This window comes from Lissotriton helveticus, chromosome 2_1 (assembly GCF_964261635.1).
Source record: "Lissotriton helveticus chromosome 2_1, aLisHel1.1, whole genome shotgun sequence".
Lineage (NCBI taxonomy): Eukaryota > Metazoa > Chordata > Amphibia > Caudata > Salamandridae > Lissotriton > Lissotriton helveticus.
Window position 1 is genome coordinate 1,938,000,245 of NC_136059.1, and position 12,000 is coordinate 1,938,012,244.

Sequence of the window (12,000 nt, forward strand, 5' to 3'; positions counted from 1 at the left end):
GACCCGAAGGTATTGGAACGCTTTACATTAACTTCAGTTACATTACACAAGGACACATTCATTTTTATAGGTGCGGTGAAATTAAGTGATTTGCTCAGAATCGTTGATCCAACGCCAAGACTCTAGCCCGGTTTCCCAGTTCCAAAGTCGGAAGATCTAGTTTTTACGCCACATTCTCGCCTTTACTCCGAACATGATATTGGAACCCAACTACATGTCTTTCGGGAAACCTTTGAAAACCAAACTATTTGTAATTAGTTTTTTTCTCCAAAAGTTACCACAGAAAACGAGTTGCGATCATAACATTTCAGATATGGTTATTCATCTGTTGTTCTGAACCCTGACTTTTTGCCATGCTCTAATACTCCTTCATACCTCTTTCGGACACTCTGAATTTTCTGAAAGGTGGTGCATAATTATTTCTCAAACAATACAATAAATAAGTACATGCCTGCATTTGAAGTGCCTGCTGCATGCTTTTGGTTTTTTTATTCATTGGTCTTTGAAGAACAGTTGCTGAGAAGTTGTCATTCTTCCGAAAACTAGATTGTTTCTTTCTCTCTGCTTTAAATGTCTCTTCTAATTGGTAATTGGTTCAAACACATTCAGATTTGTCTTGAGCCCTTTACTCACAAACACCTCTGATTGTTATTTCACTCTCTCTGCTTGATTATTCTGTTTAAGTGGAAACACATGCAGAACCCCCACCTGTGACTTGATCTACTTTTTCCGTCATCCTCCTCCGTACCAAGATGCAAAGTACCTAATTAAGACCTGACCTTTATATGCCTTCAATGAGAGACGTGGACGCTCTTGAGTAATCTTTTGGGTATAATAAATCCAAGGAAGAGAAATTGAACAGTTGTGAATGGAATCAAGTTGGTGCCTTTCTTTACATATGGGAATATTGTACACACTTTATAACATGCTAATAGAATACAAAATCCCATCATGGTATGCTGCAGTGTGTAAGAGAGCAGTGCAGTTCTTGGTACAGGCAGCATTTGTTTATACATATAGGTTTTGTCTGGTGTTTAAAAATCTAATTTTTGGCCAGGAATTGCTGCAAGCTTACTGAAAACCATAAACTGCGTACCTCTCTCACACTACTTAATCCATCACACTGCTAAGGCTGCGTCGCTTAACACGATATTTGCACCTCGGTGGTTCTCACGCACAACATGGAAACACTTCCCACATAGAGGGAAAAAAAAGACAAAGACAATACCCTTCTAACCACACAACCTACACAGTGTAGGGTCCTACCCCTGTAGTCCAGTGCTACGGCGCCCAACATAGTGGTAGTAAGTGATATAAAAAGGTTACAATAAAATACATTAGAATCTTGTCATATTCACCGAACCCCCCATGTGGTGTTGAGGCAAGTACTCAATTTCCTAATGGATTAGCTGTGCAGTAGAGAATTTTTAAGCTTATTTATGGGGCCATTGCCCATTGAATGGTGTATATGGTGTAGTAATACATTCATCACTCTGTAAAATCTCCCTTTACCTGGTGGAGGAAGCAATCCAAACCCTGGGCAAAGTTGTGTTAATTAGTTTGATAATATTTTGGATAATAATAGCATGTCATTTACGGTGCAACAAATCTCGGACACACAATCCAAAGGAAATGTATTATTCATTCCATATTTAGACTGATCCTTGCAGAGTAAAATACAGCCTTGGTGTTTTCACCAAAGCGACTTACTGCAGGGTGTTAACCAGCCGAATCCATTCTTTAGACGAGTTCTAGCTGTACCCAGAGTCGGACTAGTCTATAGGCAAACTAGGCATTGCTGGACTGTCTGGTATGGCAGGTCAGTGTGTGGGTCTTCTTTATGGACTGCTTGACTGTTGTTTTACTGTTTATTTCCTTGACAATAAAACAGACATTGCTTTCACCAAGCTCAAATCGTAGTTTTCCATAACTTGCAAAACCCATATACAGCTCGTCTCTACAAGTTCAAACCTGCCCCAGTTAGCAAACATAGGACATTTTGGAGATATCTGATTTGTTAATGAGGGCCATTTGGTGCCTGGGCCTATTTTCTATCCCAGTCAGACCCTGACTGTACCCACGACCAGTACGCTGAAATGCTTGTAACACACTACCACCCTTGTATCCGTCGCTTCAGCTAAGGAGCTCATGGGTGTCTAATCTCTGTTCTTTGCTTCATCACCGATCATTGAATTGTCCCAATAGAAAAATAGCTCTGTCATTAGTTCTACTAGAGAGTGCCCTTAACAAAAGTTCCACGTCCTTATAAATGCAGTATAATTTTCTGATTGCTTCTTTCAAGATGAGTTACTTTCACAACAGGGGGAGGGTGAAAGGTTCAGCTTTACTTCACCAAACCCACAGGACGTGTTTCAGCCCGGATGGATGAATGGATGAATAAACAGATAGATGGATGGATAGATAGTTGGATAAACATATAGATGGATAGATAGATATAATTTTTGGGTTTGCTAACTTTGGCACCGTTTGATGAACCTTGGCGAAAATTAAGAATTCATCTGCATCCGCTCCTTCCTGGAAAGTTTCAGGGTGAGCTATCAAGCAGGGGCTGTAAAAAAAGGGGTTGGAGGGGTGGGGGTTTCAAAATACAAAATCCCCATTCAATTTCTTTAGGGATGTTTAGACACAGCTGCAGCCAAAGCAGCTGTATGTAAGTGCACCAAATTTGGTAGAAAGCTTGATCTTTACCCAGTAAGTGTGCCTTTTGAGAGTTGGTGTAAATTCGTTTAGCAGTTTTTGAGAAATTATGGTTCAAAGTGTACAGCTATCTCGACGGTTGGGTTCGCAGGACTCTTGCAGGAGTCTCAATGGCATGTAACTTAAAAAAGAAAAATAGAGCGATCAGATTGGCCGAGGTTTTTTGGGCCAATCAGCCGTGTGAGTGAGTGGCTCCTGCAAATCCCGTGGGAGCTTGAGTTCTTATTTTTGATTGGCGGCCACAACAGAAAAGAAAATGTTCGCCACCATTACTGTACTTGGTGGCTCGTTTGTCATGTCTTGAAAATCATAATACAATAAGTTATAAGGGGGCAGGGTAGTGGTACCCTGACTCCCCACCCCCAGACCATGTGGGACAATTTCCCCCCACCCTTCTTGGCCAAAATATTTAAAATAAACAATTTTGGACGGGCATAATCCTCTTGCAGGAATCAGCATGACCCTTTAATCCTGCTAGAGTCACACGGGATCAGAAAGCTTTACCCCTCCCCCCCCTCAAAAAAAAGATGGGGGGAGGGTGTCTGTGGAAAGTTGGCCACGTAGGGGCAGTTGTCCCTTCCGGCCATTTGGGGCGGTGGTGGCCACCTGCACGGGGCGGGTAAAGGGCCTGACTGTGCGTGGTGGGGAAGGTTGGCTTCCCTCAAAGGGGAAGAGGGTGAAGGGGGGGATTACATTAAAGAAAAACACAAATTCATTGAAAAAAATTTTTATTTGACATTATAGTTAGCTGAAAATGTCAGTCTGAGTGTAATATTTAAACAAAAAAATCCACTGAAATTCAATAGTTTTAGTTAACTAAGTTTAACTGAAGTAACTATAACTCCACGCACTCTGGCCTATAACTCCATGCACTCTTGCATGCACTGCTTATGACCTCACATATTACATCACTCATGACATGTCCCATGACATCATTGATAGCGTTACTGATGACATCTGAATGGACATAATTTATGAGAACACTGTGCAGGGCGAGGGTACTCTCTTTAAAATTGAAGGGGTGCAGGTACTCCGTATCTGAGAGTACCTGCTGATTTAAAGTTATAGTTGTAACTCTTTCTCGGATTTCGGGAGCACCTAATTATAGCCCAGTGCTACGTGAGTGCACAAGATGCTACCTAATAGCCTCCTGCCTGTTTTAGAGTGATTTGCCAGGCAGGCAAAATCACGAGACTCAAAATAGTTGTCATGTCAAAAGTGCACTGCACCAAAAGCAATAATTGCCGCAGTCAGACCAAAAATATCTGATAATCAATTTTCGCTTCCATAAAAGTTCATATGTACCAAACAAGATTGCTGTACCATCTAACTTCAAAACTCATAAATTGTAGTACAGGTTATGCATATGAATACTAGTGGCCCTTTTGAACACTTGTTTCATGCACAGTTTTGTACCAAGCAAACCCATATGATGTAAAAGAATATTCTGTATTAAATACAAAATGTTAATTCGAAGATTAAATTGTAGTAATTTAGCAGTTATGAGAAGTACTTTGTGCTTTAAATATTTTCTGGCTAGCATGATCTTTCTCTTCATGTGCAAGTATCTCAATCTTTTGAAATTTGGGACAATCACTTGTGAACAAAGTAAACCTTTTTTTAAAATGTGCACCTCAACGGTGCAAATCGAGGTGCATGTGCAATAGATCCTCTACAGCCCCTAACTCCCAATATTCACAAACTATTCACAATTCTATTCAAAATTCTATTCACAAACTAAAAAACCCAAGCTACACAGTAGGTAAGCAGATGCCAATACATACATTATGCAGATCTCTCAACTTCCTGTAGTACAATTCAGGAAGGTTTTACAAAAAAGATCTGTGCTGAAACTTCCGGGTCTAGTAAGGACCCAGGAGGTTAGAAATATCCCATGGCTTTGGCCATGACAGGCTGTGTTAAAAAAACTACTGGAAAAAACTCCCTGTCTTTGCCAATTGGCCAGGGAGCAATGTATGGGCCCACCCCATTCAAAGGAAACACCCCACCATGGCAGTAGGTGGGTGGTTAGATTGAAGGGGTATTGAGTCAATATTTTTTTTACACTTTTCCATGCCTTTAAAAAGGCCTGTGAGGCTTACCTATATCTCCAAGCCTTCCGCCTTGCCCGTTTCAGTGGTTCTTTACTGGCAGAACTGCTAGTGGTAAATTCAACCTCTGAGAAACCCAGAGATCGGGAGTGGTTTCAATGTATTACTACATATTGTCTTGTCCGAAACGACTGAAGTGTCTTTTTTTGTGATTATGGGAGGTTTTCATATATAAGTGCACATAATCTATTCCATTTGACATTCTTCCCAGTATGGAAGTGTATTTATAAATCATATCTATGAAGTGCAGACCTGGCTGTAAATGCATAGGAGCGATGAAAAGATGATGTGCGAGGAAAGAAGTGGTGCAAGTATATATCTTTGGTAGCATTGCTACTTTTCATTTATTGTCCTTGGGAGGTGCAGTACCAGCATTTATTTACAGATGAGAAGCTCCAAAGATGGCAACGTCTTTAGTTTCTTCTTGAAATGGAAAAGAGAAGGAACTGGGCTGATCTGAGTGAGAACAGAGTTCCAGGTCCTGAATTAGTGAGTAGGTCACTCCTCTTTGCAGTTGTTTAGTATGAAGCGTGGGGAAGGCATTGCTGCATGTGCTGACCTCTAGAGACTTGATCTCGCTAGTAGGGTGACGGGATGAAGTTTTCTGCCTTGAAGGTAAAACTGCATGTCTTGAAAAGATGAGGGGCTGAAGGGGTTCTTGACTTGAGAGTGATTTAGTCGCACCTTCACAGACCTATGATCCGAAGTGTTGTGATCTGCAACCAACCAAATTGCAGAAGATGTCCCTTGTTCAATCCTTAAATGTTTCACGTTAGTGGCCAATACATCCAGCATTTCCAGCCAGACTGTGACCTCCACTGCTTAAATGGAGGGGGTCCATGCATAGAGCAGCACAGTGACTCCTTTATCCAGCTTGTGGTACCAGGTATGTGTTGTTGAGTCAGTTATTGTCATAACTATGCTTGCTAAGTCTGAGTGAAGTTATTTGTTAAAAGGAGGATTACTAGTATCAACACTTCAATGCCCATAGTTAACCAGGCGTTAGTGTTTAGCCACACCAGACGTCTGTGTGTCTGTGTGTCTGTGTGTCTGTGTGTGTGTGTGTGTGTGTTTGTGTGTTTGTGTTTGTGTGTGTGTATATATATATATGTGTGTGTGTGTGTGTGTATATATGTATATGTGTGTGTGTGTGTATATATGTATATGTATATGGATTAATAGAACCACAATCTTCTCTTCTCTTAAAGGATTGAGCCGCACTCCTCACGGTAGTTTAATTTTACTTTAATTTAAAAGCACTTGGCAATTCCTGATGCATTTCGGTCAGCCTTGACCCTTTTCAAAGGATAGCCACGACATCAAAAGGCTTTACGATATTTATATATTTACACACTCGCTGCTTGTTCACTCCTTGTAGAATGAGAAGTTTTGATATTTGTATAATAAAACGTACCGCAAACCATCGCTTTACTCTTTGTTTATTCAGATTTTGTCTTCTAGATTATCTACTTGTAATTCAATGTTTAGTGTATGTGCGATTTGTGATGTTAATGTGAAAATTATTTTATTTTTCGAGCTTTTTATAGTTGTTACTTACAAGAGAGTCTCTGGTGTTTTCTTGTGTTTTGAAAATATATAAAAAGCTATTCAACCAAAGCACCTTTATTTTGTTCTCAACTGTGAATAGTTTATCAACATCTTTCCTTTCTCTCTTTAGCTGGGGTTACATTTTGGCGCAATAGAATGTGATCTCTAACATATCTCACAAATGGAATTTAATCTTTCCTCGTGATGCTTCACTGCTGAACTGGCAGAGATTTGCGCCCATCATGATAGAAACATGGCAGCTGAATGCGATTTTTAATAATAATAGACAAAGAGACAAATATGCATGTCTCATGGACTTAGCAAAGAGATTACAATCATGAAATTGTACTTTCACTGGCTTCGCATCAACCATTGATTACATAATGTTTTGTAAACTCATTCGGTTTACCAAGATACTTCACATAGAATGCTGTTCACATCAGGCAAAATAAAATGAGTTCTTTTATAGGTTTAGCCCTAATTCAACCACTTTTGGAGACGCTTTCTCACATATTGTATTATCCTTCTATATCTAAATTCTGTGTGAAACATTTGTCAATGATACACAGTTTAGGTAATTTTATTTGTTATTGGACTGTAACAGCCTGACGGAAGCTTGTGGTAACGATTATCTGCCTTCTTCAAAGGCAAAGGCCCTAAGGCAAAGCTGAGGATATTTAACTGAGCATATATTTTTTTTATGTATTTTGTTCATTGATTTCAGCAGCAATGCAACATTACAACTTCACAACTGCTCCCTACCCCCCTCCTCCCCATCCACCTACCAAAAAGGAGAATGCTTCAGCAATTACATTTCACCATCAGTTTGTACATAGCATCTTTACAGTATGGGTGACCTTTAAATTCAATGGTTAAGCACTTTGCACCCCATTTCCATTTCCGGCAACATGCGATAAGCCATCTGCAAATTCTGTGTCCTGCTCTAGTGCAGGTTCCTCCATTTCCTGCTGTAAAGTAACTGCAATCATGTCCCATTTCATTCTGCCCCCTTGGCCTAGCCCACTATACACCACCCTGTGCCTTACCTCACACTCGATGATCACCCATCTCGCAAATTCCCACAGCCATGGTTTCCGGGTGGGCAGCCAGTTAGTCATCCATCTCAGAACTATGTATTTCTTGGCCACTGCTAGTCCCAGTACCTTTTCAACATGTTTAGTGTGTCTGGCGCGGGTCACCAGGCCCAACAAACTGAGCTGGATCGTTGGCTGTAGTGTCATCCCGGTCAGTACCTGGACCACCTCACCCCAATAGCCCCCATTCCTGGGCATGTCCACCAGGATATATAAGTCCTCACTGTGATCATGCACATGGGGCATGGCTCTGGCTTGGAGTGGTCAAGCCTGTGTATCCACTGAGGCATGACATAATCGCTTTGAACATGACTATAATAAATACATTTAGTTCTGTGTATCCTTTCTACTGTTGCCCAGGCTGGATACCCATTCGCTCTCCCTCACCTCCTCACTCAGATCCCCTTCCCACTGTAGCTTCAAAGTTGCCACGCAGGGGGCCGCGCGCGGTATCAATAATGCGTATAACCATGTAATAAGGTTGACCTCCCCCTCATGTCCAGCAGTGTCTGGTTTAAGACATGCATTTCCAGCACCTGTGGGAACCCTACCCAAGCCTTATGGATAGCTGCTGCTAGACCAGCATGTGCCAGGAAGCCTCCGCCAGAGAGCGACCCCTCCCCCTGGTACAAAAGTCTGCATACCCCAATAGTCGACCACCCTCTTATAGCTCTTCTATACTCAGCTGGATATCTCCCTCATCTCTGTGCTGTGAAAGTATGGGTAATATAGGACTAATCCCTGTGTTCCAAGGAACCAATTGCTGCATATACACATACTTATCCCAGTCTCTTTTAGATGCCTGACCCCATATAGTAAGCTCCTAACCTGCATTGGTATGGTGGTTGTTTTCTTCCGGGAACCAGAGGCAGCACTATAAGTTTTTCTAGAGGCTAGTTGAACGTTCCAGAATACTAACCACAGGGTCAGTAACAGCCTTCTGGAACCACAGTACTACATGCTGTAGATTTGCTGCCCAGTAATAAGCCCTGAAGTTTGGTGCCTGTGCCCCTTCACATTTCCCGCAGTAGTTTCAGGACTTCCAGGCTGATGCGTGCCCTCCCCCACCCCTAGTAGAGCAACCTGAGCAATTGGTCAAATCTGCGAAAGCAGGTCTCTGGTATACCTATCGGCATGTGTTGTAGCACATAGAGGACTCTAGGCAGCATAATCATTTTACTAATAGCTATGCACCCCATCAGGGACATCGGAAACCTCTGCCAACTGCGCACACTCCGCTCTAGACCATCTATTAAGGCACCCACATTACAGCCATAGGTTTCAGTCACATGTGAGCTCGAATACACCCCCAAATATTTGATCAGAGCAGACTGGATCCCTATATTAAGCTGGCCCTCATCCATAGCCTGATCTGCCTACATGGGGTAGATTACAGATTTGTTGGTGTTCTGCTGAAACAGAGAGTTTGCCCCCATCTCACCTATCATGTTAACTGCATGCCTTGTAATTGCCAGGTTACTCAGGGTCGATAAAATGTCATCGCCATCCAGCGAGATTACCTCTTGCCTGCACCCCACCAGTATACCATCAACCACATCTCTAGCATTTATGAACTGAGCCAACGGCTCTATGACCAGAGCGAATATCAACAGGGATAGAGGGCACCCCTTTCGGGGTCCCTCTCTCCACCAGCCTGCTGCCCAATACTCTGTGATCCACTTTCACTCTTGCCATGCTGCCAGTGTAGAGTAACTTCGCCCATTTCAAGTTTGTCGCCTCCAGGTTGTAGTGCCGCAGTGCATTGTCCATAAAAGTCTAATTTACTGTATTAAATGCCTTATGGGCAACTAAACTGGCAAGAGCACATGGTCCCTTCTCTTTCCTAGCCTGTTCCATTATTAGAAACAAGTTCTGTATAGTAGTAGAGGTAGGACGTCCACCCACAAATCCTGTCTGATGGTGTGTATAATCCCTTCAGTCGCCTTTGCTAAATGTTGGGCCAGAATTTTCCCCTGGATCTTAGCATCTACATTGATCATCGATAATGGCCTATACCATTCACAATCACTAGATCCCTCCTCTGCTTAGGTAAGACTACTATGTTATACTCCCTCAGGGACGCGGGGAACACCCCAGGCTCGAATGCCTCCTCATACGTGGCCAGAAATGGTGCGCACAGCAGATCTACGTATGTTTGTTAAATTCAATTGATAACCAGTCATTACATGGCGCCTTCCCTGTATTCATATACTTAATGGACCATTTGATATTGGTTTCATCTATTGGTACATCCAATAGAGCCCTGCTACCTCGTCCACAAGAATCATATTTTAATATCCAGATTAGATGGGGGTTTGGCCTCCCCCAGCATCGGCCACCTCACCAGGAGTGGCCCCTGTACCATCCTGGCCAACCCCCTCTCAATGGTATGGCGTATTTGGAGGCCATTCCAAGGCCCCCCCTGGGTTTGGGTTTCATTGGTGCCCAAAGATGTGGTACTATGAGTTGCAGTACTATTGACAGAATTTGAGCCAATAAAACCTCCACCATGCCTCACAGGGGCACGCATGACTATGTGAAAATGCTTCTGTCGTCTTAACTTTATCACTGTCCGCCAGTCCGGCCCTCCAATGTCCAGTGGGCAGCCCCCACTACTCCTACTTTACTGTGCAGAGGGAGGAGGGGTGAGGGAACCTCTCCCCCACGTCTATTCTTTCTTGAGCCCCAAGCTCCTCTTGCCCTATCATCTCCAGGGAATACGCTGGGGTACCCCCCTCGCTTGTTTTCCACCACCTGGAGGGGTGGTGGGTTGCAGTCACTTCCCACGCATAAATGTTCTCACTTGAACCTGGGCCCCAAGGCTCCCCTTATGCAGTCCCCTCCAAACGATGTCTAGGAGCAGCCCCCTCACTCTGTTTACTGCTGCTCCACCCCCGTGAAGGTGCTCACTCGGGTGTCGGCCCCTAAGCTCTGTTCATGCGTCACTCTCCAATAGGTCGCGCTTCTCACCTACAGTACAAAGCAAGGCCACTCCCTGGTGGCCGACGAGCGCAGCGTGGGACAAGTTTCTGTCTCCCACAGCTGTTATCTACCCAACCTGTTAGATGAACAGCTCACCTAGGGACACTGGCACAAAATACCCGTAAGTCATTCCTTTGGGGGGCCACGCTCCCGAGCACTCGTCACCCCCTGATGTAACTGGATAGGACCAGGAGGGTCCCGATACCAGGTATCAGTCAGAGCCGGGAGGTGGTGCGTCCGCTCAGGCGGCCACCTTGGCTCCTCCCTAACAACTGAATGTTTATAGTACTAGTTACCCTGTTTCCAAACACTGGAAAACCATTATAGTATTACAACTGTATTGAGGTTTTTCGTCACTTCCTTCCCTCCTGTTGGGGGAGGAAGCCAGTGCCATCTCTGGCACTGCCACATAGCTGTAAGTAAACGTCTGTGGAGGGCTATTCTAGCCAACTGGACCCCCTTCAAGTCTTCCCCATGCTTGGGAAGGCTGTTGGCATAATTCTTATTTGGGCTGTGGCCACAATTATTTAGAAATCGGGCAAACGCACATTTGTATGACCTCTCAGGAAAACAAGTGTTATGTAGAGGTCTGAGGGGATGGGGTGGTAAAGGTCTGTCTCTCCAGGTGGAAGAAGTGTGGCGCAGCGGCCAGGGCGCCTGACGTTGGAATCTGGGGCTCATGGTTCGATCCCCGGCACCGGCGGCAGGTCAGCCCAGCACCACGTGACTCTGGGCAATAGCTCGCTTAATCTTCCCGAGGGCCTCCAGCGCCGGGACACCCCTTCGGAGGTAGCTGTGCGCTTTACAAATACTGGTATTTCATTTCTCCTGTTGGCTCAACTTCTGGCACCATGCTTGCCACAAGTGCACAATTTAGACAGTCTCCTTGGTTCTGAAGATCACTGAGAGTTATGTCTGCTCCCACCATGGCAAAAGTAGACTTAATGTGTGCATGAACGTGGGAAGAGGGAGTCTTGATGTGAGAGATGTTGTTGCTCCCTGGTCCTGCACTGTTGTTGGTTTTCTGGAGGCTCTCACCTCCTTCAGTTGGAATAGACTAGAAATGCTATATCTATCAACCCGTTGGCAGGGGAGAGTGTGCAACTGATGGGGAACACTCGGCTAGGAGCATTTGGTGCTCCCCTTGCCCAGCAAGAAAACCCTTCCTCTCCCACTTTATAGCAGCCAGCTGTATATCAGTAGTTCCACACTGCACCTACTCTGTTACTGCAAATTGTCCCTCCACTTTTGTCCAGTGTGAGAAAAGGTGTTATATTTCTGCCTTAGACATCGCTCGCATTAAAGAGGTTAGTATGTTCTTTAAATTAATTTTGCTAACTTGGCTTTGGCCAGCTCAAGTATTTTCACTCTGTCCTCACAGAATATACCACTTTTAAGCTAACATACATCCCAGCCAAAATAGAAGACAAAGGGGCACCTAGGAGAGAAAAGAACCCATTCAAAGTCCCCTTCCATGCTAGAGCCCCTGAGAACGTCTGACCAATCTCAAGATGAATCACTTCTACAAGTGTTGAATTTCTAAGACC

The 12,000-nt window shown here is 43.9% G+C and overlaps 1 protein-coding gene across 1 annotated transcript in view; it reads left to right on the top strand.

The window, feature by feature from the left end:
• Positions 1-12,000, top strand: part of RNF150 (ring finger protein 150) — a 421,265-nt gene that overhangs the window by 374,126 nt on the left and 35,139 nt on the right. The gene's annotated exons all lie outside the window — the stretch shown is intronic.